Source organism: Hyperolius riggenbachi, chromosome 5, assembly GCF_040937935.1.
Source record: "Hyperolius riggenbachi isolate aHypRig1 chromosome 5, aHypRig1.pri, whole genome shotgun sequence".
NCBI classification, from domain to species: domain Eukaryota; kingdom Metazoa; phylum Chordata; class Amphibia; order Anura; family Hyperoliidae; genus Hyperolius; species Hyperolius riggenbachi.
Window position 1 is genome coordinate 342,837,688 of NC_090650.1, and position 24,222 is coordinate 342,861,909.

At 45.5% G+C, this 24,222-nt stretch overlaps 1 protein-coding gene across 1 annotated transcript in view; it reads left to right on the forward strand.

Moving 5' to 3' along the window:
• Nucleotides 1-1,477: 1,477 nt before the first annotated feature.
• Nucleotides 1,478-24,222, forward strand: part of RP1 (RP1 axonemal microtubule associated) — a 542,476-nt gene continuing 519,731 nt past the window's right edge. The window contains exon 1 of the mRNA XM_068237387.1: nt 1,478-1,566. The gene's annotated coding sequence lies outside the window, so the exon portion shown is untranslated. The remainder of the gene's footprint in view (nt 1,567-24,222) is intronic.

The window sequence follows — 24,222 nt, forward strand, 5'->3', positions numbered from 1 at the left end:
CATCAATGACACTCGGCGTATAAGATGACCCCTGACTTTTCAGAAGATTTTTAAGGTTTATAAAGTAGTCTTATACACCAGAATATATTGTAATAAAGAAGTTATTACAATAATTATGTATAAATGATTTAGTCAGTGTTTGCCCATTGTAAAATCTTTCCTCTCTCTGATTTACATTCTGATTAATAAATAAATATATACAATTATGCCCCGACAATCGTAGTGGGCCCAGAGTTGTGGGGGTCCCCAACTACTTCCTTTCCCTTCCTCCGATACAGGGGACTTTACTTCAGATCAGGTGTTTTCTGGCTACACTTGTTAAGGGAGTGAAGTTCATGATGGCCACACTTGTTTTATGACCCTTGTGAGATGGGCCCCAAGCCCGTGATGGGCACCAAGGGGAGGCAAGGGAAGGGGTGTGAACATTTGGGGGCACCATCAAAGTTTTGCTGGGGGGGATGAATGAATTGTAGTTACACCATTAGCTAGTTTTGTTGTCTACTTTTTTATAAATAGGCCCACTATGGTGAAGAGTAGGGAAACATGTTTTTGGACTTGGAGTAGTGGGAGTGCCTTGACACCCTAAAGAAAAATTACAGGTAACAAAATGGGAGGCCAGTAGTGCAATATGTTTGAGTACAGTATTTGTAATGAAAGAGGAAATAGATGCTCTACTCACAAAGGCGGGTCGCAGACGGGGCATCCAACCACATGAAGCAGGTGGAGACAATGAACCCGACTCCTCTCTGGGTGGTCCGGATGGACCTGGATGCAGTTGCTCTCCTAGATAAAAGTGACAGGTTTCCACTGTGGTGGGGACCACTTGTGGCCTGTCTCAACCCCACCAACAGACTCTGCTGGGGGATGTTAAGAAGCACAATATGGGGAAAGAGGCGCCCTGGTGTATGTATAAAACCATTTAAAAACAGAATAAAATAGAAAAAAGTTAAGGTGGCTTACCTTAGTGATGAAAACTTTAGTGTAAACAAAGAGTTTTTATTTTGCACAAGCTTGCAAAATAAAAACTCTTTGTTCACACAAAAGTTTTTGTCACTGAGGTAAGCCACGTCAACTTTTTTCTATTTTATTCTGTTTTTAAATGGTTCTATACATACACCAGGGTGTATACATACACTAGGATGCCTCTTTCCCCATATTATGTTTTTGGACTACACATTTTTAAGAGGTATATTTTAAACATCACTTCTTACTTGGTGCTTAATCCAGTAATGCTGTGTGAAGAAAGATCGGCTTGTGTGTGTCCAGTAGAAACATTTCAGGTTTCCCTCTACTACTGTTGACCAAGTTACAATGGGCTGTTGTCTCTATGTAGCTGTAATACTTAGCATTACTAAGATAATAGTATGGATCACCAAGGAGTGGCATGCTTTTATTGACAGTTGCTACAAGGCAGCTTAGTGGAGAACAAACAGTGACTTTTTCCATATCTTTTCATTATTCTGATGAATGAGGCACAGCCGAGCAGTTCGCCAGCTCCTAACTGCTAACACATCTCTTCTTCCTTCAAGTGAATGAGGTGTAATAATCCACCGCAGTGAAGAGCAGGTACTACATTCCATGTTCATTACCATTTATTATGTATAGCCACTGTGACTGCTGCGATTGCCTAAAATAGCAGCTCATTTAATAAGGCAGTATTTTGTGTAAAGTGCAGTGATGCCTGCAAACCAATCAAAGTCAGTCTGCACTGGATTGGCTGCTGTATGCTTTCTATACTTTGCGCATTGTTATTAGCTGTGCTTCTCAGGCAAAGGCTTATCATTATTGTTTATTGTATGGCATCCACCGCTATAATTACTACATAATTCCCAGTGGTGTAGATCCAGGGATTTTATCTGATTACCAACTGGAGGAATATTTTCCCCATTACGGTTAACTGGTCCAAGCCTTTAAGAGTTTTTAGCCTTCCTCTGGATACATTGACATATGTAAGGGTGCATACTAGCGAGAGGGAAATTTGGTCAAACCATAGGCCGTCATAGAACATAATGCAAATTATATAATGCCTATAGCAGCACTCAGAATCAGAATCAATTTAGAATCAGAATCAATTTATTTCGCCAAGTGCAGCGGTTGCCGCACTCAGACAGTAATTTGGGTGCCGTCAAAAGACGGAGCCCAAATTACAGTAAAAACTGCGTAAAATTCGCCTGCCAGCAATAGCTGGAAGTTGAATTACATGGCGGCCTGGAGGGGGAATAGAAATTAAAGCCACCAGGACTTTTGCAGGAGCAGGGTGAGATGTTTTTGGGATTTGCCCTGCGCCAAAATTATCCCGGTGCCCTAATTACATGGATGTGCATACTAGTGATGTACCATATTTGCTGGCTGAACTTGATGGTCCTAACACATGTATTTTTTCAACTCAAGTAACTACGTGGTGTAATTAGGTCTGATTTACTGAGGGTCTCCATCGCTTGAAAAAACTTTAGAAAAATTAAAGTGTTAGTAGGGCCATTCTAGTTACCATGGGGCCACTTTGAAAAATTACATTGTTTGCCTCCCTGACTGACAACCCCCCTCAGTGGCATTAAAGGCCCCTTTTTTCTGCCAAATCCTCCCCCAGGGCCCCCGAAGATGGCAATTGGCTACCGCCCAGGCCTTCCCCGGGGTCCCTGCAAAGTTTTCAGCAGTGCAGTGACTCACCCAGCTGGTATTCTCCTCGCATTCTGTGTATTCTCTGTGCATTCCCGCTTTAATCCTCACAGGGGCGCCTCTCCCCCATGACCCCGCCCATGTTATTACGTAATATGGTCACTGAGAAGATGCGGCCCCCGGGGATGAAGACTGGAACACATGGACTAATGGAGGAGTGCTGCAGCTGGGACCGGTGAGTTACTACACTGCTTAAAACTTTGCAGGGGACCGCAGTAAGACTTGACAGCTGGCTCAGGGCCCAGCGGCCATTGGTTAGTTTGTCCCTATGGAAGCACCGGCCCTGAGTGTTAGCATACTTATTATATTCAGTGGTGTAGCTATAGGGTATGCAGACAGCTCCAGTGCCCCAGGACCAGATAAGGCCACATTGGGGATATCCTCTAGTTGCTGCATTGCTCCATATTGTTGCTATGCTGGTTATGATCACCTCTATATGTGTTTTGAATAGTGGTAATCATTAACAAACTGTTCCCCTCATCTGCCTATAATTCTGTAATATCAATTTGCACTGAGGCCCATGTCTCTGTACCTAAGCCACAGCTGGGTTTGGCACATTGATTGGCGCTCTCCGCGCCAATCAATGTGCCAAACCCAATTCCGGGCACGGTCCAACCGTGCTTGGCGAAATAAATTCTGATTCTGATTCTGATTCAGCTTAAAAGCAGACCTGAACTCAGAACTTCCTCTCTGCTCTAAAAAATATGCAACTGGATAATAACCTTTAAAGGACATACGAGGTGTAGGGATGATCACAAAAATACAAACTGCTCCAAGTTGATGCAAATGTATGCAAATTTTTATGCAAATGTATGCAGCTTGAAAATGGACCAATCAATTTAAACCTGGGTTTAAATTGATTGGTCTATTTTCAAACTGCATACATTTGCATAAAAATATGCATAATTTCGAAATAATTTGCATCTCATTCATCATCCCTACCAAGGTGTAAATAAACTAAGGAGATAAACATATCCTCCTTCTTCTAAAAATGACTTTAGATATCCCACAGTTTTATTTTATAAGTTTTTACTGTTTCATGATGTTTTCTCAATCACACATTCATTGTAGTGTGCCAGAGCTAAAATCTAGGAACTATTTACCCTTTTCATCTCTTTCCTGCTCTTAGAAGCCATTTACTGCCAGAAAAGTGTTTTATGGCTGCAATTCCTTATCGGTGAGGGTTACAGGGTAGTCTGACCCGGGCCCGACCCAGACAGAAACTGCCACTTGCATACCTGATTTTTTAAATCTTTCAGGCTGAAAAAGAAAAATAGGAATACAGCATAGTTATTTGTGTGCTTGGCACTGTACATACACGTCTATCTCATCATGTCACATTTCAATGTTACAGCTGATGCAAGTTTTGCAATAAATCTGCAGTGTGTCTACTTCCTGCTTTCATGGAAGCAGAAATATTGTTAACAACCTGTGCTTTCAAATTAGCCTCTCTGTCATGGCAGTCAGCTGACACAGCTGAGGGATCAAATTACAACTTGTGATTAGACACAAATGAGGGGGTATTAGATGGCTAAACTCTCTAAATACATACAAAGTGCATTTCTCTAGGTTTTCCTTCTGTCCTGTGCAAGAGTTCAGGTCCACTTTAATACAAATGAGCCATAATTAAAAGTGCAATGTACTTGCATTACTTTTACACAGTGTATATGTTATGCTAATGCTGATAGTAAACAAGCTATAATGTATACTGGCATCTTTTATTTTAATTTACCCACTGCTTCGATGGGTTAAACTACCAGTATACACTCATAATAATCTTTCTATTCAAATGCTGATAACATCTACAAACACTGAGTACAGAACACAAGTACTTTGCATTATTGAACAGAGTCTCTTTTAAAAGTGCCATACATCAAATAAAGGCACGCAGAAATGTGGGCGCCCAGTAATGCCAATATTAAAATATCGGTATTTAATACTGATACTTTACTCTAGCTAAACCTAACCTTACTCTCATACAGAACCCTCCACCCTGATGCCTAACCCTTACCCCCCCCCCCTTCCCCCTACACACACACAAACAACCTACCTAACGCAGGGCCAGATTTGTACTCTTTTCCGCCCAAGGCCACTTTCACCAGTTGCCCTCCTCCAGTATAGGTAGCGAGATGACCCCTCTCCCCTTCCCTCCAGTATAGGTAGCCAGATTAGCCCCCCTCCCCCTCCAGAATAAGTAGCCAGATGACTCCCTTAATATCTCCCTTTCCCACTCCCCCCCTTTCAGTATACTGTAGATAGCCAGCTCGCCTCCAAGCTGCAGCAGCCATCAGTATTACTCACATCTCCAGCACAGAAGCTTCCTCTTCCATTTAAATCAGCCACCGCTGTGCATCTGTCCCTCCAATTGACGTCTCTCAAATTTGACTCACCGGCCTGTTACAAGTGAGGGGAAGAAAAGCTTCTATGTTGGAGACGAGTGGAGATGTGAGTGACTGGCAGCTGCTATTCCACTTCCTTCACTTGCACAACGGTGTTGTGGAATTTTTTTTATAAGTGGTGGATTTAAAATGCTGTTTTATTAAATGGGGATTTAAAATACAAAGTTGTTTTTTTCCTCCATCTCTGTCAAATTGGAAATAAAAAAGCCGCTAACGATCCAATTTCTAGTGAAAAATCGTTTGAGTGATCAGATATTCCGTTTCTGAAGTGAAATCGTTCACTACACCATCAACGAACCAATCTTTGCTTCCTATCTATCACAACCGACAAGAAAATCCAGACTTTGCTTCAATGGATATCCAATCAGAATCCAATTGCTCAAATGATATTTTGCTAGAAATTGAACTGTTAGTGGACACACCATTGTAAGTACAGTGAGAGCTCTTTGAGGCTGGGAATACACCATACGTTTTTTCGGCAGATAGATGGTTCGATAGATAATTTCCGACATGTCCGATCTTATTTTCGATCGTTTTATATCTATTAATTAAAAATTTATTTTAGAACACAATTACTTTGAGTATGATTTGAGTATGAGTTCGATCGTTTTAAATCTATTAAAGGTGTATATCTATTAGATGTTGGTATACTGAATTCCGCGTGGCCTCTATAATTGGAACCCACTGAGTTATTCCTACTTGGTCCCCCTCTAACATCCATTATTTTACTCTCATAGATTTTTTTGTCATATACTTTCTCGCTCTTCCTTCTCACATCCTTCCTGTTCTTTACAGGTGGAGATTGTTCAATTGCACATGATTCCTCCTCATACTCACTTTCACTGGATATTTCCTCCTCACTCCCTTCATTGATATTTTTGTTACTGTGACTGTTTTATCATCTGCCGAAAGTACACAAGGATCTGGTAGACCCACCGGGGAGACCTATAGTATCGGGGGTGGGGTCTCTCACTGCAAATCTATCCAGATATGTGGACACATTCCTACAAAAATATGTAAAAGAAACTAAAGCTTATATTAAAGATACTAAGGAGGTGTTGAACATTCTGGGTGGCCTGCAGTGGGAGAAAGGTTGGTGGTTATGTACCTTGGATGTATCATCTTTGTACACTGTTATTGAGCATAAAAGGGGACTGGAAGCAGTGCAGTTTTATTTGGAACAAGATGAGACAATGATTGATGCTCAAAGGGATTTTATTTTGAGATCTATAAAATTTATTTTAGAACACAATTACTTTGAGTATGATGGATGTTGGTATCTGCAGGTCGGTGGAACGGCGATGGGGACCAGGTTCGCACCTTCATATGCAAATTTATTTATGTCCTATTGGGAGGAGACATTTGTATATGGGGGTGGGGAGCATGGTGCGGACCTGGTCCTGTGGCGTCGTTTCATCGACGATGTGGTAATGATATGGAGGGGAAACCAGACCTCGCTGGATAGATATATTAATCTGATTAATAATAATGATTGGAAAATCAGATTCACCACCGAAATGAGTAGAGACAAGATACAGTTTCTAGATTTGGAGATATTTGTAGAAAAGGATTGTCTAAATACAAGAACTTTTCAAAAAGCAGTTGATGTTAATAGTTACATTTTATACACAAGCTGCCACCTACCCAGGTGGCTAAATGAGGTCCCCAGGGGACAGTTCTCCAGACTGCGCCGCAATTGTACTGATATTAGGGATTATGACCTGGAAGCTGGTAAGCTGGAGAGCTGTCTCTTGGAAAAGGGATATCCAGCAGAAAAAGTGGAAAGATCTAGACAGATGGTCCGACAAAAGAATCGTGAAGAATTGCTGGCCACCGGTAGGAAAAAAGACTGGGATGAAAATGATTTTAGCTTGACATTACAGTACAGTGTACAATCAAATAAACTGAAGAATATTATCAATAAACATTGGGATGTCCTAAAACAGGACAAAATCCTAGGTGAGATGATACCTGAAAGACCACAAGTTGTTTTTAAAAGGGCTCCAAATATTGGGTTATCAATAGCCACTGCAGCTAATGAATACAAAGGGGAACAAGTTGAGAATGGGAGAGGTAGGGGTAGGGCGGGTTTTGTAAGATGTGGCTTTTGCCTCAATTGTAGAAGGACTATGAATCCAGGTAGAGTAATAGAGGTTGAGGCACCAGATTCAGTAAAATATAAAATTAAAGATCAAATAACTTGCACTACATGTGGGGTAATTTATTGTATTCAATGCCCCTGCCAGAAGAGGTACGTGGGGAGGACGAAGAGGGCCCTGCAGAGTAGGATAGCAGAACATTTTAATAAAATTGGGAAACAGGATGTAGCACACCCATTGTCAAAACATTATAAAGAAAAACATGGGGGGAGTTTAAGGGGAACTATATTCTTTGGATTGGAAATAGTAAATCATGGGAGAAGGGGAGGAGATTATATTCAGAAGATGTCTAGGAATGAATCGAAATGGATTTATCAGTTGGATACAATTATTCCAAAAGGTCTGAATAGTGAAATGGAGTTATTTGCATTTTTTTAGGTAAAATCGGTGGTATGTATTTGTGGGATGTGGATAATATTTTATTGGAGAGAGGAACGATATGGGGTAATTTTATATAAAATGTTGATGAATGTAGAGAAAGAGAGGTGGAAGAGAATGAATAGAAGTTAAAGTACACCTCTTTTATATATATACAAGTCCTTTTATTCCTTAATGTGAACATATTTTAATGTATAGAAATGGACTACAGGAAAATGGAGTCCAGTGTCAGGTGACCGTATAACCACACCCCAGGGAAACTGGATTGAGTCACTCTTGAGGTCAAAACGACTATAAAAATGGCCAGTAAAAAAGTGTTTCATAATCCTAAATCCTCCTGAAGAAGGCCGACGCTTTATCGGCTGAAACGCGTAGAGGTAACAGCAGAAGTGAACCGACTGCCCATATGAATCTGTAAAAGGTATTGGAAGGAGCGGATTGTCAGCGCGCAACAACCGCCAGCAAAAATCCCAATAGCCGACAAAGGTGACGTCACCGAAAGCAGAGCACGCGAGAAGCCGAGAGACTGATTACACGGCGGGCGCACTCCCATAATCTCTATGCGGAAGTGGCGTATGCCGTATGAAAACGCTGATCCGGCAAGCGGCGGGCACAGAAGACAGTTCTGGGGACACGGAGCCTGGTGAGATCCAGACAGAGACAGGAAAAGCTGGCCAGGACCCGAAAAGGACTTCAATAGAGTGACATATGCAGCATAAGGAGGCACGTGAGTGTATCAATATTGTCGTTTTGAAGGAACTATATACAGTGGAACCCATCCCTGAATTGGAAAAACTGACAAGGGAAATCTGCATACTTAGCAGAGCTGTGTGAAGCAAAAGGAATAAACAGACAGCCCCTTGAACACAAATCCCCTTAAAGATAATTTTGAATCTTTTATATTAGTGATAGGTGGTAGACAGTGTAAGTGGAGAGGCCTCTCTGGAGTATGATTGGTTAATGAGAGTGTGTGGAGAGTGGTTCAAAATCTTTTATATATTTTAATAAAGTGACATACAATTTAGCGCGTATTGGTGTTATATATAAATCTGATATTCTTCATGAGGGTTTAGGGATTCCCTCCACGAAATACGCAGCTTATCATTGAGGGAAGTGCAATTCCAGCGCCAGACGGTGTTATTTCACATATTATTTTCGATCGTGTTTCTGATCAATTTCTCATAGAAGTGAATGGAAATATATAAGAAAAGATAAGAGAGTCGAGCGGGAAATCGAGTGGAAAAACTAATCGGAAATCGATCGGACGTATCGTGTATTCCCAGCATTACGCACCATGTGACTCCATTCCGCATCTCCCCAGCTCCAGGCTTTCCATCTAACTGTAAAATTCTATCCTGCTGGTAATTGGTGTAAATGGACGTCTGAAACAGACAGCCTATGTGTGATTTGTCCTAGTGGAAAACAGAGCATGGAGAATTCATGTGTGTGATTGCGCCCCTTACACACTCCTTCATACATGTGTTTAACCTCCTTGCCGTTCTGATTCTTTCCAGATTTTAGGGTCTAAAAGCGGTGCAATTTTTTCCAATCTTTCAGACCCTAAAACCTGAAAAAAATCATTCTGGCAGGGAGATCAGCAGCAAAATAAAAAAAAAATTACCATTCTGGGCTCCTGTGCTGCAGTTTTCTCTTTGCCCACAAGATGGCGCTAATATACATATAAGCGAACTTCTCTATATTTCTCTAATATTACGGAAAATTGAATACTCACCTATCGGTAATTTTCCTTTCCAGATGTGTCCATGGCAGCACGGTCGGGTTAAGTCCCGCCCACTTGACCCCTATAGGACCATCCTTATAAATGTCTCCCTTAAGCTCCCCCCCCTTGTAATCTTTGGACTCGGAACACCGAATCTAGGGAGGGAGCCCCGTGCTGCCATGGACACATCTGGAAAGGAAAATTACCGATAGGTGAGTATTCAATTTTCCGTATTCCATATGTTTCCATGGCAGCACGGTCGGGAGATAACTAGCAATAAAACACAGGGAGGGATGAGGTGTAATGCTGAACAAAGTTTAATTAACTCAAAGTAGCAGTTAACACACTGGAACCAAATTGCAATGTAGAGTTGACCGCTGGGTCCACCCTGTAATGTCTCATAAATGTATTTAATGACGACCAACTGGCCGCTTGACAAATTTTTTCAGGCGAGACTTTGCAGAATGCAGCCCAAGAGGCTGCCATACCTCTCGTAGAGTGAGCTGTCACTTGTTGAGGAGGTGATAAACCATTACTTTTATATGCTTCTTGGATAATTCTCATTATCCAATTAGCTATAGTTCGTGACGAAGCAGGTTGGCCAATTCTGTATCCTGTTGGTATGATGAAAAGTCTTTCCGTTTTACGTAAATCTTTAGTTTTTTCAATGTAGACCTTTAAAGTATTCCCCACATTCAGAGGATGGGGAATTGGGTTAGCTTCGTCAAAAAGAGTTGGCAGAGTCCATTCTTGGTTGAAATGGTAGATGGACGAGACTTTAGGTACAAAGTGTTGTATAGGTCTCAGCACTACTCTGTCCGTGTAGAAGGTTAAAGCCGGTTCTTTATGGCCTAATGCTTGCAACTCAGAAATTCTTCTGGCGGATGCCATGGCCACAAGAAATACTGCTTTCTGTGTCAGTTGTATGAGAGAACATTGGTCTGAAGGGCTATATGGAGCCTTTGCTAATGTTTCTAAGACCAAAGGTAAATCCCACTTGGGAAAGAACGACTTGATTGGTGGTTTTTGTTTCATAACTCCCTTTAGAAACTGTATAATCAATGGATGGAACGCCCACCTTTGGTCTGTTAATGCTGACAGTGCAGTCACCTGTACTTTAAGTGTGTGATACCCTAGGCCTTTATCTAACCCAGTTTGGAGAAAGCTTAACACATCGGTTACCAGGGGTTTAAGAGGATTGATGTCATGATGCATAGAAAAATCCTCAAACCTTGACCAGATTCTCTGGTATGAGGCATTGGTTGTTGGTTTTCTCGCCTTTAGAATGGTTTGAATTACTTCTGCTGAACAACCTAAGGACTCAAGTTTCCTCCTCTCAATTTCCACACTGCTAACTTTAAGGTGGCAGGATTGGGATGACATACCGGACCCTGCATGAGCAAGTTCGGTGTTGTTGGTAGTAGCCAGGGCTGCTCCTCTTTTAATTGCCACAACAGTGGAAACCATGGCCTCCTTGGCCAGAACGGTATTACTGCTATTAAGGTTACTGTTTCCTGGATCAGTCTCTGAAGTAACCGTTGGATTAGTGGAATTGGGGGAAACACATATGCTATGTGAAAGTTCCAGGGTGCTATTAGTGCATCCACTGCCTCTGCTGCTGGTGTTTGCCATCTTGAAATAAATCTTTTGCATTTCCTGTTGTGTCTGGTTGCCATTAAATCCATCTCTGGCTCGCCCAACCGGCTGCATATTTGCTGGAACATTTTGTCGTCTAGCGCCCATTCGTTGTTGTCTAATTGAGTCCTGCTCAAATAGTCCGCCGTTACATTTTGTATCCCTGGGAGATGAATAGCTGTCAAGCTTCTGAAATGTGCTTCCGCCATCTTGAAAATTGGGGCAACTTCCTGAAGGAGTCTCTTTGACCTTGTTCCCCCTTGTTTCTTTATGTATGCTACAGCTGTCAGATTGTCCATACGTAAGATTACATCTGCTCCCTGGAGTTGAGGCTTGAAGTGGGAGAGGGCCATAAACGCTGCTCTGATTTCCAGCTCGTTTGCTGATACTTGTTTCTTGGATGGTGTCCAAGTTCCCTGTATTGTTTGAGTCTGCCAATGTGCTCCCCAGCCGCTCTGGCTGGCATCGGTCGTAAGTATGATCCCTTTTGGCTGCTGAATGTATAATGGCTTCGTTAGATTGTCTTTTTTCAGCCACCAGAGTAACCCGTTCCGCATCTGCTGTGTTATAATGATCGGTTGGTTCCACTCTTTCGTTTTCCATTGGTGAAGAAAACCCATCTGCCATTGTCTTGTATGCCATTGTGCCCATCGGACCATTGGAATGGTAGATGTTAAGGTTCCCAGTAGACTGAGGCATTGTCTCGCTGTTATAACTCCGTTTCTTAACATATCCTGTATTAGAGTCTGAATATTCAATAGTTTGTGTTCCGGTAGACTGACTGTATTGTGTTTTGTCTGGAGACGTGCTCCTAGAAATAGTATGTCCCTTGTCGGTTCCAATTGACTTTTTGTGAAGTTTATCTTCCACCCGAATCTGTGTAACTGTGTCATTAGCAGGTGTTTGTGTTGCAATATGGTTTCTTGATCCTGATGAAGTAATAACAGGTCGTCTAGATAATGATGTAGTCTGAGACCCTTCACTCTTAGTGTTTCCACAAATGCCAATAGAACTTTTGAGAATGTCCTGGGCGCAGTTGAAATTCCAAATGGAAGACATCTGAACTGGAAATGTAGATCTCCGATCAGGAACCTTAAGTATTTCTGATAGTCCGTGTGTATTAGGATGTGCAAATACGCATCCTCCAGATCTATGGAAAGGGCCCAATCCTTGACTAACAGAACTTTTATTATGGTCTGCAATGTCTCCATCTTGAAGTGTTCTGTCCTGATATACGAGTTGAGATTCCTGAGGTCCATGACAGGCCTCAGGTCTCCTGACTTTTTCTTCACAAAGAAGAGAGGAGAGTAAACTCCTAATCCTCTCTCTTCCATTGGGACTTCGACTATGGCCTGCTTCATAATTAACTCCTTTACATAACTGTGTAGAATACCCCTCTTGTCCTTGTTTACTGGAATGTTCGTGCGTATACACATATCCGGGGGTAGAGTTCTGAATGTCCATCGGTGGCCTGTGGTTACAGTCCGTCGTACCCATTGGTCGTCGACCTCCTCCGTCCAGACATCCCCGAAGGTCTGAAGTCTGCCCCCTACCGGTGATGCCTGGACGGATGGAATATCAAAACGACTTCTGGGAGGACGGAGGTTGCGATTTCTTCTGTCGGTTCAATTTTGAGAGGGTGGACTGAGAGCTTTGCCAGTTCTTCTTAAAATCTCGTGTAGGTCTATAAGAAGTGTTACCCCTAAATCTGGACTGGTAGTTGTTTCTCTGGAATATAGGTCTTCTATTTTTCCGATCTTGTGGGATCAGACCTGATTTCCCCCCAGTTACTCTCTTTATAGCTGTGTCCATCTCTTCTCCAAACAGATTCTTTCCGTCATACGGAATTTTGCACCAATCCTGCTTTGAATTGGAATCTGCTGACCAGTTTTTTAGCCATAATGCTCTCTTCGCGATGACGGAATGTAACATAGATCTTGTAGAGCATCTCAACACATCTACTGCCGCTTCACCTACGAAGTCCGCTGTCAGCTTAACGTCGTCAAGGGCCGATATTATTGTGTCCCTGTCTGTATCAGACTTTAAAGCTTCTTCAATATTATGGGTCCATACTCGTAAGGCTTCTGCCACTGAAGTCAGGGCTATAGCTGGTTTACAGGCGTTTCCTGAAGATATATACGATTTCTTAAACTCATTATCAATTTTCCTTTCCAGAGGATCCTTAAAGGATACTGCATCGTCTCTAGGTAGTGTCACATGCTTTGCCAAGCCGACTACTGAAGCGTCGATTTTTGGTGGTTCGTCGAGGGATTTTAGTTTAGCTTCTTCCATAGGGTATAATTTATTGAACCTATTAGCAGGCACCGTTTTTCTTTCTGTCTTCCTCCATTCCTCTTGCATTACCTCATGTATAATGTCCATCAGAGGGAAAGGCTTCACTGACTTCTTCAAGTGTGGGTAATATTCTTTTTGGCCACTTGTAGATGGTTCTTGCTCATCTTGCCACTCAATGGCTTCTCTAATGGCCGTAACATAAGGCTGAACTAAGTTAAAGTTAAAGCCTACTTCCGGTAAGTCCATCTCTGTATCCGAAGTTGCTGGACCCGGTTGTGTTGGTGGTTCCACCGCAGGTGGTTGTGCTGGTGGTAAAGAAGCGATGTAATTGTTCATGGACTCCTGTACTGCTTCCCTAATCATAGCAGCCATGTCTTTAGGTTGCTCTTGTTGTTTGGACATTGCATAAAAGCAAGATCGACACACTAGCTTATCAGGTAGAGGATAGTCGCCACAAGCCCAGCATTTTTTTCTAGATGAACGATGTCTGCTGGGCGATCTACTGTAACGACGTCTCCTTGATGGCGAACGTCTTCTCGAGCGTGACCTGCTGCGAGATCTGGTGTGAGTCTTTTTTGCTTCCTTATGATGTGAGCGTGATCTTGACCTTGATTGTCGTGTGTCAGATCTGCTTGCTCTGTGCTCTGTCTCTTTAACATAGCTGTAGAGACACAAGAGCAGATGTCAATTCAGCGCTCCCTGAAAAACAATATACTTACATACACAACTCCCTCCCCCTTCCTACCTACTACTTGACTGGTCATTATGTGGCTGCTCCTGCTCCATATTAACAGCCTCTGCTGTAAAGAACAAACAATGCAACATAAGTAAAAATCTAAGAAAAAAAAAAAAAAACATATGCACATGGTAATACTTAATGCTGTAGAGATCACTTACTAGTCACCACAAATGGAGAAACTTGTTGCTGCAGGAGGAAATCCGCCGCATACTCCCTCAATGCGTCCTCCATAATGAAGCTTTCCGTGGGTAAGGACATTTCCTAGATTTAAATAAGCCTCCCCCCCTCAGTCAACCAATCAAAGAGCCGAAACAATCCCTGCACTTGATGACGTAGGAGGGAGGGCGGCCTTGCTGCGCAGCAACAGGATGCTTACTCCCTCAGCGTGCGCCGCCGGCCAATAGGCAACGGAGATATCCGGAAGTGGGCGGAGGAAGCTATGCACCGCAGTTGGAGCGCACGCCATCCCGGACGCCACAGTAATAAGGCAGGGCAGCCAGAGCGGCATTTAGCCGCATGGAAGAAGGGAACCCGGAAGGCTTTACCTACCTTAGCGTCCCTTATCCGCGACCAGAAGCGGATTTCTTCCCGAGCGGTGAGTTATTTAAACTCTGTGCTGGGAACTTCATACAGGTGAGGCCAGGCCTGTATGGAAGGAGAGGGTAGGGAGTTGCTCCACATGAAGTTAATTTGCTTGTTCAGCATGGATGATCCTAGGTGTCAGGTGTGTACGAGGACAAAAAGATTACAAGGGGGGGGAGCTTAAGGGAGACATTTATAAGGATGGTCCTATAGGGGTCAAGTGGGCGGGACTTAACCCGACCGTGCTGCCATGGAAACATATGGAAAGAGAAGTTCGTTTTAAATATTAGCCCCGCCCCCGATGACGTCACGCTGCCACCACCGCTCTGCTGCCACCACCACGGCTGCGCTGCTCCAACTGGCTGCCGGGTCCCCGGAAGAATAGCGGGGACATGGGGGATCCCGGCGGCCAGGGAAAGACCCCACACTGCCGGGGAGAGAGGCTGGAGTCCCGCTGCGCAGCGAGATCGCGTGCGGGACTCCACAACTAAAGGTAAAGCTCTGCAATGCCTACCCCGACCTGAGCTCGGGATCACCGCTAATAGCTTCTTTTTTCTACCCCGAGCTCAGGTCGGGAAAACCGGCAAGGAGGTTAAGGGCCCATTCTCACTTAGAAACGCAAAACGCTGGCGATTTTTGCCGGCGTTTTGCGTGAGTGATTTTTCAGCGGAAAAATCACTGAACACTGCGGCGATTTTTCTGCGATCGCGTTTAGCGCTTCTATAGCACTGAAACGCAATCACCGGGAAATGGTGCAGGCGACGCATTTGCGCTTTGCGATATTGTGCTATTTGCGGCGATTAGCGAAAATTGCACAAGTAGGAACGGGCCCATAGGGTTTAATTACACGCTAGCGTTTGAGTGGTTTGCCGAAATCGCCGGTAAAACGCTCAAGTGTGAATGGGGCCTAAAGGGCCTAAAGGTGACCACACCCTGACCGATTTACAAACAAAGATCAATTTCAGAAATGTTCAGATCTTTGAAACTGTATTTATTTATGACTGACTTTACTTATTGAGTCAATAAATGTGATTGGAGTTGGGAAGTGTTAAGATATGTGATGATATATATGCCCTTATACAGCTTACCCACTGATCTAGAGTTATGTGACAATGTTGTCTGTTTGTTAACCAAGAAGTGTTCAATAAAGATTATGAGAGCAGAGGAAAAAAAAGAGAACACTGTGTGTTTCTTAGGGCCCGTTTCCACTAGAGCAAATCTGCATGCATTTTCTGCATGCAGATTCGCATAGCCAATAATAGTCAATGGGCCCGTTTCCATTTGTCAGGAAATCTGTGCGGTGGACTGTGCAGAAATAAATCTGCACAGCAGAGCCATCAGAATTCGCACCCCGCAAGGCTAGTGTGCGATTTGCCTGTAATATAGTTAATAGGAAATTGCATGCGTTTTCGCTATGCAAATTTTCCATGCGAATTCGGGTACGTTTTTGCGTAAAACTAATGTAAAAGCACACAGGTACTGACATGGTTAAATTCACATACTTACAAACAGATGCAAATTTTAACGTTAAAATTCACATACAAACGCATACGAATTCGCATCCGCATGCAAATTAGTTCATGCGTTTTCCGCAATGAAATTGCACCGCACTAGTGGAAACGGACCCTTACTTCCTTCATGAGAGAAACCAAAACATGGTGTCTGCCGTGATCTGCTATAACTCACAATATAAGATTGGAAACAGGGGTCGAGTGGGGCGTGGACGCTCGTGGGCGACGTCCACCTGCTTTTTTCAGAGGTTGGACGCCGTCCACCCTGGCATGTGTGGAGGGGAGCAGCGCAGTGGAAGGAGAGTGGTGTGCAGCGTGTAAAAGGGGGGACGTCTCCTCCCCTTCCCTCACCTTGGGGCTCTCCATCCCTTGCTCTCCCCTCCAGAACTAAAATGTGTGGTGGCTGGCAGCGGGCGGGACTTAACCACTTGATGACCCACCCTTTACCCCCCTTAAGGACCAGCGCTGTTTTGAGTGATCTGTGCTGGGTGGGCTCTGCAGCCCCCAGCACAGATCAGGTTGCAGGCAGAGAGATCAGATGGCCCCCCTTTTTTCCCCCCTATGGGGATGATGTGCAGGGGGGGTCTGATCTCTCCTGCCTGCCTGGGTGTTGCAGGGGGGGCACCTCAAAGCCCCCCTCCGCGGCGAAATCCTCCCCCTCCCTCTCCTACCTGGCCCCCCCGGCAATCGAGGCTGCACAGGACGCTATCCGTCCTGTGCAGCCAGTGACGGGACGTCCCCTGTCACATGGCGGCGATCCCCGGCCGCTGATTGGCCGGGGATCGCCGATCTGCCTTACGGCGCTGCTGCGCAGCAGCGCCGTACAATGTAAACAAAGCGGATTATTTCCGCTTGTGTTTACATTTAGCTATTCACGGAGCCCCCCGCCGTGATTTGACAGGAAGCAGCCGCTCGCGCGAGTGGCTGCTTCCTAATTAATCAGCCTGCAGCTGGCGACGCAGTACTGCGTCGCTGGTCCTGCAGCTGCCACTTTGCCGACGCACGGTATAAGCGTGCGGTCGGCAAGTGGTTAAAGAGAGTCTGAAGCGAGAATAAATCTCGCTTCAGACCTCATAGATAGCAGGGGCACACATGCTATCCCGCGGCTTAACGGGGGTCCCTCCACCCCCCAAATCCCCTCCGTACAGCGGGGGAGCGCTTCCACATTGGGGCAGGGCTAACCGCTGCAGCCCTGCCCCACGCGCGTCTGTCAGACGCGTATCTCCGCCTCTCCCCCGCCCCTCTCAGTCTTCCTTCACTGAGAGGGGCGGGGGAGAGGCGGCGATGCGCGTCTGATAGACGTGCTGAGAGGCAGGGCTGCAGCCGTTAGCCCTGCCTCCAGGAAGACAAGATTTACGACCAAATATACGACCAAGGTTTGCGGGGGTGGGTTGGGGGGTGAAGGGACCCCCATTAAGCCGCGGGATAGCGGCGGTTTAGCAGGGGCACACATGCCCCTGCTAACTATGAGCTCTGAAGCGAGATTTATTCTCACTTCAGAGTCTCTTTAACTCTTCCTCGATCCAAGTGCCAGGTAAGATCTGCGTGCCGCTGCTCTGGTCTAGACCAGACCAGACTAGCGGCAGTGGGGTGCTCCCTCTCGTGCCAGAACGAGGAAGAGGTAAGTCCTGCCCGATTCCAGCCTCCCGCACATTTTAGTTCTGGAGGAGAGAGCGAGGGATGGAGAGTCCCAAGGTGAGGGAAGGGGGAAGGGGGGGAAAGTCCCCCCTTCTCCATGCTGCCCACCACTCTCCTTCCACTGCGCTGCTCCCCTCCTGCTGGGGGGAGCAGCATTTTTGTGGAACCACTGTTAACAGACTAAGTGTATTTTGGGGAACAGCTGCCAGATTATGTGTATGACTGTATGTTAGGAGAACGGCTGCTGCCAGATTACGTGTATTTTGGGGAACTGAACTGCTGCCAGATTGTGTATGTTGTGGGACCACTGCTGCCAGATTATATGTTTTAGGTGTTACGTGTATTTTGGAAGATCCACTGCCAGGTTTCACGTATTTTGGGGAACTGCTTCCAGATTATGTGTATGTTGGGGGAACTGCTGCTGCCACATTGTCTATTTTGGGGGAACCACTGCCATATTACCTGTATTTTGGAGGAACTTCTACCAGATTATGTGTCATTTTGGTGAAATGCTGTCAGGTTACATCTATTTTTGGGGGATACACTACGGCAGAGCTCAAACTTCCCTGGCAGACCTTTTACATCACTGCTAAGGTATGTATATTTGGCCCAACCCATCACACGCCCATGTTATGCTTGATCACACCCATTTTTGGCGCGCCGCGCTACGTGCGGCGCAGGGGTTTTTAGGGTGACTCCACTCACCTCTTTTCCCAGGACTAGACTCCTGATTAGAAAGCAGCATCAGGACGGTTATATGTGAGGGAATGGGCACCCTGGATATTTAAATGGGAGGGTGCACCCTGGCTATCTATATGGGAGGGGGCACCCTGGCTACCTATATACTAGGAGAGGATGCACTTTGGCCAACTATATACTGTGGGAGGGGAGGAGGCATACATCAAAAAAGGGCGTTGGGAAAAAATGGCACGGGGTGTAAACAATATGCAGTAATACCGTTTATCATTTATTGTGTTGTATTTTGTTTACAAATAATGTTTTACAAATGTATAAATAATTAAATAATGTGTATGAAATCGGCAATTGTGAAAACGTTAATCTTCCTTGTTTCAAAAGTGAAACTTATAATTACGTTTGTTAAAAAAACGATAATATATGTTTAATCGTTATAATTGTATATTATTGTGAATAACCTTCATTTATCGTTTCTTCTTATAATAAAATCTGAAAATATTGTTTATAACGATGATATAAATATAGCTACGTTTGTAATAAGTGTTGTAAAACATCAGTAAGTATTACTAAAATTTTACTAAAACTATACCTAGCCCTACTCTCACACAGAACCCTCCCTGTACCTATCCCTAACCCCTAGACCCCCCCCCTGGTGGTGCCTAACCCTAACCACCCCCCTGGTGGTGCCTAACCCTAACCACCCCCTGGTGGTGCCTAACCCTAACCACCCTCCTGGTGGTGTATATTGTACTGTAACTATACCTAACCCTACTCTGACACAGAACCCTCCCTGTACCTATCCCTCACCCCTAGACCCCCTGGTGGTGCCTATGCCTAACCCTAAGACCCCCCTGGTGGTGCCTAACCCTAAGACCCCCCCCCCCCTGGTGGTGCCTAACCCTAAGACCCCCCTGGTGGTGCCTAACCCTAACCACCCCCCTGGTGGTGCCTAACCCTAACCACCCCCCTGGTGGTGCCTAACCCTAATCACCCCCCTGGTGGTGCCAAATCCTAACCACTTCCCTGGTGGTGCCTAACCCTAAGACCTCCCTGGTGGTGCCTAACCCTACCCACCCCCCTGGTGGTGCCTAACCCTAACCGCCCCCTGGTGGTGCCTAACCCTAAGACCTCCCCTGGTGATGCCTAACCCTAACCACCCCCCTGGTGGTGCCTAACTCTAAAGGTGGCCACACACTATACAATTTTTTAAATATCTGTTCAATTTAAGAATTGCAATCAATTTTTCTGACTGATTATAACATTTCAAAAATATGCCCAATGTACCACACACGCATGTTCATTTTTTTTCCTCAATTATGATAAAACTGATTGGAAACTCAGAGAAAATTGCTAGGATGTGTATATTAATAAATTAACAATCCAACACACCATACAATCTTTAGTAGAAATTGAAGAGAAATATCTGGCATTTCCGGATCGATTTAAATCGAAAAATACTGGAAATCTGATCGGATTTTTCAGTCGAATGAAAAAAAAAAGCTTTCAATTTTTTCGAGAGTTAAGGTGGCCACACACCATACAATTTTTAAAATATCTGTTCAATTTAAGAATTGCAATCAATTTTTCTGACTGATTGTAACATTGCAAAAATATGACCAATGTACCACACACGTATGTTCAATTTTTCCCCAATTATGATAAAAATGATTGGAAACTCTGACAAAATTGCTAGGTTGTGTATATTAATAAATTCACAATCTAACACACACCATACAATCTTTAGAAAGATTGAAGAAAAATATCTGGCATTCCGGATCGATAAAAATCGAAGAAAACGGGAAATCCGTTCGAATTTTTCAGTCGAAAATTTTTTTTCGGGAGATCCGATCGTTTTTATCGAATTACTGTAAAATCGGATCATTTTATTGTATCGTGTGTGGCCACCTATACGATTGTTTTTATCGAATTACTGTAAAATCGGATCATTTTATTGTATCGTGTGTGGCCACCTTAAGACCTCCCTGGTGGTGCCTAACCCTAACCACCTCCCTTACTGATTGCTTTATTATGTGAATAATAATGTTTTACAAATAGTGACTGTAAAAAATATATTGCAGTTTACGTTACGTAGTGATCACTTTATTTTGTGAATAATAATGTTTTACAAACAGTAAGGGATAACATTTTTAATAATGTTTTAGTTAAATACGATAAATATGTTTAGTATTTTTATAAACGTTATTCGTCAGGGGCGCATTTTCTAAACTTAAATCATCACAAGCACAGTTATAAAACATTAAAAATCTCCGGGAGTCGTTTGTAAAACGGTAATCATCTCCGGCACCCTTTTTTCCAGTTCGGCGCCCATTAAACGATATTTATAATGGGAGTGAATGGCGGCGCCCTTTTTGTCCACTAGCTGCCTGCGCCCTTTTTTCCTGTTACCGGGGAGGAGGCACTCTATATACTAGGGGAGCGAAGGGGGCACTCTGGCTACCTATATGTTGTGGGAGGGGATGGGGCACTATCCTATGAGAGGATTGCGCTCACGAGCTACCTATACAGGTGTGGAGGGGGCTCCATCTCGCAACCTAATACTGGAGGCTTCTGTGGCTGCCTACAGGGGTGCTCAGCAGAGCTCGAATATTCGAGTAGCTCGAATATTCGAGCTCTTTTTCAGCTATTCGAGCTCGAATACCGAGCTCGAATAGCTGCAGCTATTCGAATGGGCTATTCGAGTGAACTCGAATAGCCCACTCACTATTCGAGCTATTCGAGCAAACAGCGCTATTCGAGCTCGAATACCGAGCTCGAATAGCGTCATAGCCCAGATTGATGTCCTTAGAGCCAATCAGAGGGCTCCCAGGCCCTCTGACGGCAGCCAATCACAGAGGGGGACCCTGGCCAGCCCCTACCCTATAAATAGCGGCCGCCATGTTCGGTTTTTCCGTCCTTGCCTGACTTTGTACAGAGAGAGATCTGCTCCTTTGTGCTTTGGCTTAGCAAGAGCTCTATAGTGGTCAATTACCTAGCGTTTTTGCTCACATACACCTCCTATACACACCTATATTGTTGTTAGATAGATAGACATTGTATTTTAGTTAGTAGCTTGTGTGTTACATAGAGACAGGCAGCTGCTGCAGGCAAGCTTACACAGCTTTAGGCCTCAGGGCCTTGCCTGTGTGGGCAGCTGTCCTCCTGTCCTCTGTTAGTTTATTTCTCATCTATACCAGTGTTTCTGCTGTCCTTTACTACTGAGTGATTGTATTTTGTAGTTATACTGTAGTCTGTAACTGTACTAGGACACTCACTGTCACTGTTTGTTCATAGCTCCTGCGTGTGTGCGTGCAGTACACACACTCTATTTCCTTCTGATTGCTACTGATTATTGTAATTTCTAGTTGTACTTACTGTTACTACTTACTACTAGGGACACTCAGTCACTGTTCATAGGCTAGCTCCTGCGTGTGTGTGTGCGTGCACTGTCTGTACAGTACACACACTCTATTTCCTTCTGATTACTTATTGTAATTTCTAGTTGTACTACTTACTGTTACTACTTACTGTACTAGGGACACTCAGTCACTGTTCATAGGCTAGCTCCTGCGTGTGTGTGTGTGCGTGCACTGTCTGTACAGTACACACACTCTATTTCCTTCTACTGAATCTGATTACTACTGATTATTGTATTTTCTAGTTAGTGTACTAGGGGACACACTCACTGTTCACTGTTCACACTTATACTGATTACTGAATTATTGTATTTTGTATTAGTACTGTACTAGTAATCACTTAGCGATCTAATCACTTAGTGATTAGTGTCACCTCACCCACCAACCCACTCCATTACAGTACCCCACTTTTTCACCCGCCCTTTTAAAAAACTTTTTTGTTTACGCCCAAAACATCTAAGATGTCTGGAAGTGGCAGCCAGCGTGGTTTGGGCAAGGGGAAGGGCAGCAAGGGAATCAGGAGGAGAGGGAGCAGCATTGTGGCAAGCCACAGCCGCGCCACCATGCACAGTTCCGCAGCAGCAGCAGCTGCGTCAGTGGCTAACATTCCGCCTATAGCCACTGGCCGTGGACGCCTTGGGCGCCGCCCAGCAGGAGCAACTCACGCTGCAGAGACACAGCAGCAGCAGCGTGTAGTACCTGCTCCTATTTTCCTCCAGCCGGGTCGGAAACGTCCCATTGAGGAAAAGGATGCAGCCACTGTGGTGCAACTGATGACGGAGGATGAGCAGCCCGCCATCAGCTCTGCATCCGAGGCCTCCACCCTCACCACCACCACCACCACCACCCCTGTTCGCAGCAGCCGCCCAGCAGGGCCTGGGGAGGAGGCCAGTTCACCGTCAGTTGGCGATCTGTCATTCAGCAGTCTTTTGACCCCAGGCATCATGAGTCAATTGTCTGCTGTTGTTGGCGATTTGGAGGAGGAGATGCAGATGGGCACTTTGGGGGATGAGGGATTGGACAGCAAGACTGTGGCGACAGTCAAGCAGCCCATCCATGCATCAGGAGAGGAGTTTGGGGGGGTCATCATCCCAGCAGGACATGTTTCAGGAGGGGGAGGATGATGATGATGATGATGACTTGGTGACAGACAAAGACTGGGTGCCGCCACCACCAGCACCTGGGGATGTCATCATCAGCAGCTCTGAGGAGGAGGAGGAGGAGGATGCGCTTGTGGGCCTTGCAAGGAGGCGCATCATTGCAAGCATAGGCAGCAGTAGGCAGGTCCCAAAGCCTGCTGAAGTCTCAGGCTCAGCAGCAGCAGCAACAGCATCTGCCAGTACCACCACCAGCCGCACCCAAGCCCCCCCCCCCCCCAACCACCACAGGGAGACAGGCAGCAGTGGCTCCAGGCCGTAGAGGGTTGTTCTTGTCACCAATCTGGCGATTTTTCACAATGCCCACGGTTTTCAGCAAGTACGCCACTTGCAACCACTGTCAGCGGAAGTTGAGCAGAGGTGCAGACCCCTTAAAGTTCAGCACCAGCTCGTTCATCAACCACCTTGCTGCTAAACATTTCCACCAGCATGAGGAGTTTCAGAGGCTGAAGGCATCTGGTGCTGGCAGTGGCACCACACCCATCACTGCACAGCCTTCAGCAGCAGCAGCAGCAACAGCAGCCACCCGCCCTCCTGCTCCTCCAGCACCACCAGCAGGAGTGCGGAAACGCACTGCTCCTCCCCCCTCTGCAACTCCTGCCGCCGACACTGAGGCCTGTTCTGGCAGCCAGTCCTCAGTGCTAGCAAAAGGCCACGCCAGAGCCTTTTGAGCGAGTCCTTCCAGGGGGTGGTTAGGGCTCTGCCTCCCAGCAGCCGTCGCGTGCGTCAGCTGAACGGCTTGCTGGCACGGGCCATGTGCTCCCAACTCCTGCCGTACACGCTCGTGCAGGAGGGGAGCGACATGCGTGCGCTGCTTGCCTGTGCAGCCCCAGACTGGCAGCTCCCCAGCAGACACTACTTTGCCCGCAAGGCCATTCCTGCACTGCACCGCTTTGTGATGGCCAATGTGGAGCGAGGGCTGGAGCACGCGGTTGGTGAAAGGGTCCACCATGGACTCCTGGAGCAGCCGCTTCGGGACAGGCCGCTACCTGTCCTTCACTGTCCACTGGGTCAGCTTGGTGGAAGGGGGTGAGGATGGGAGAGCAGCAGCGGGCACAGCAGCAGCAGCAACACAGTGGGTGGTGCCACCCCGCAGGGTCAGGGGAACTGCAGCAGGTTCCTCCTATCCTCTGCCATCCTCCGGCACACCTGGCCAAACCCCCCACCTCAGCAGCAGCGTGAAGGCCCGCCACTGCCAAGCGCTGCTGCAGTTGGTCAGCCTTG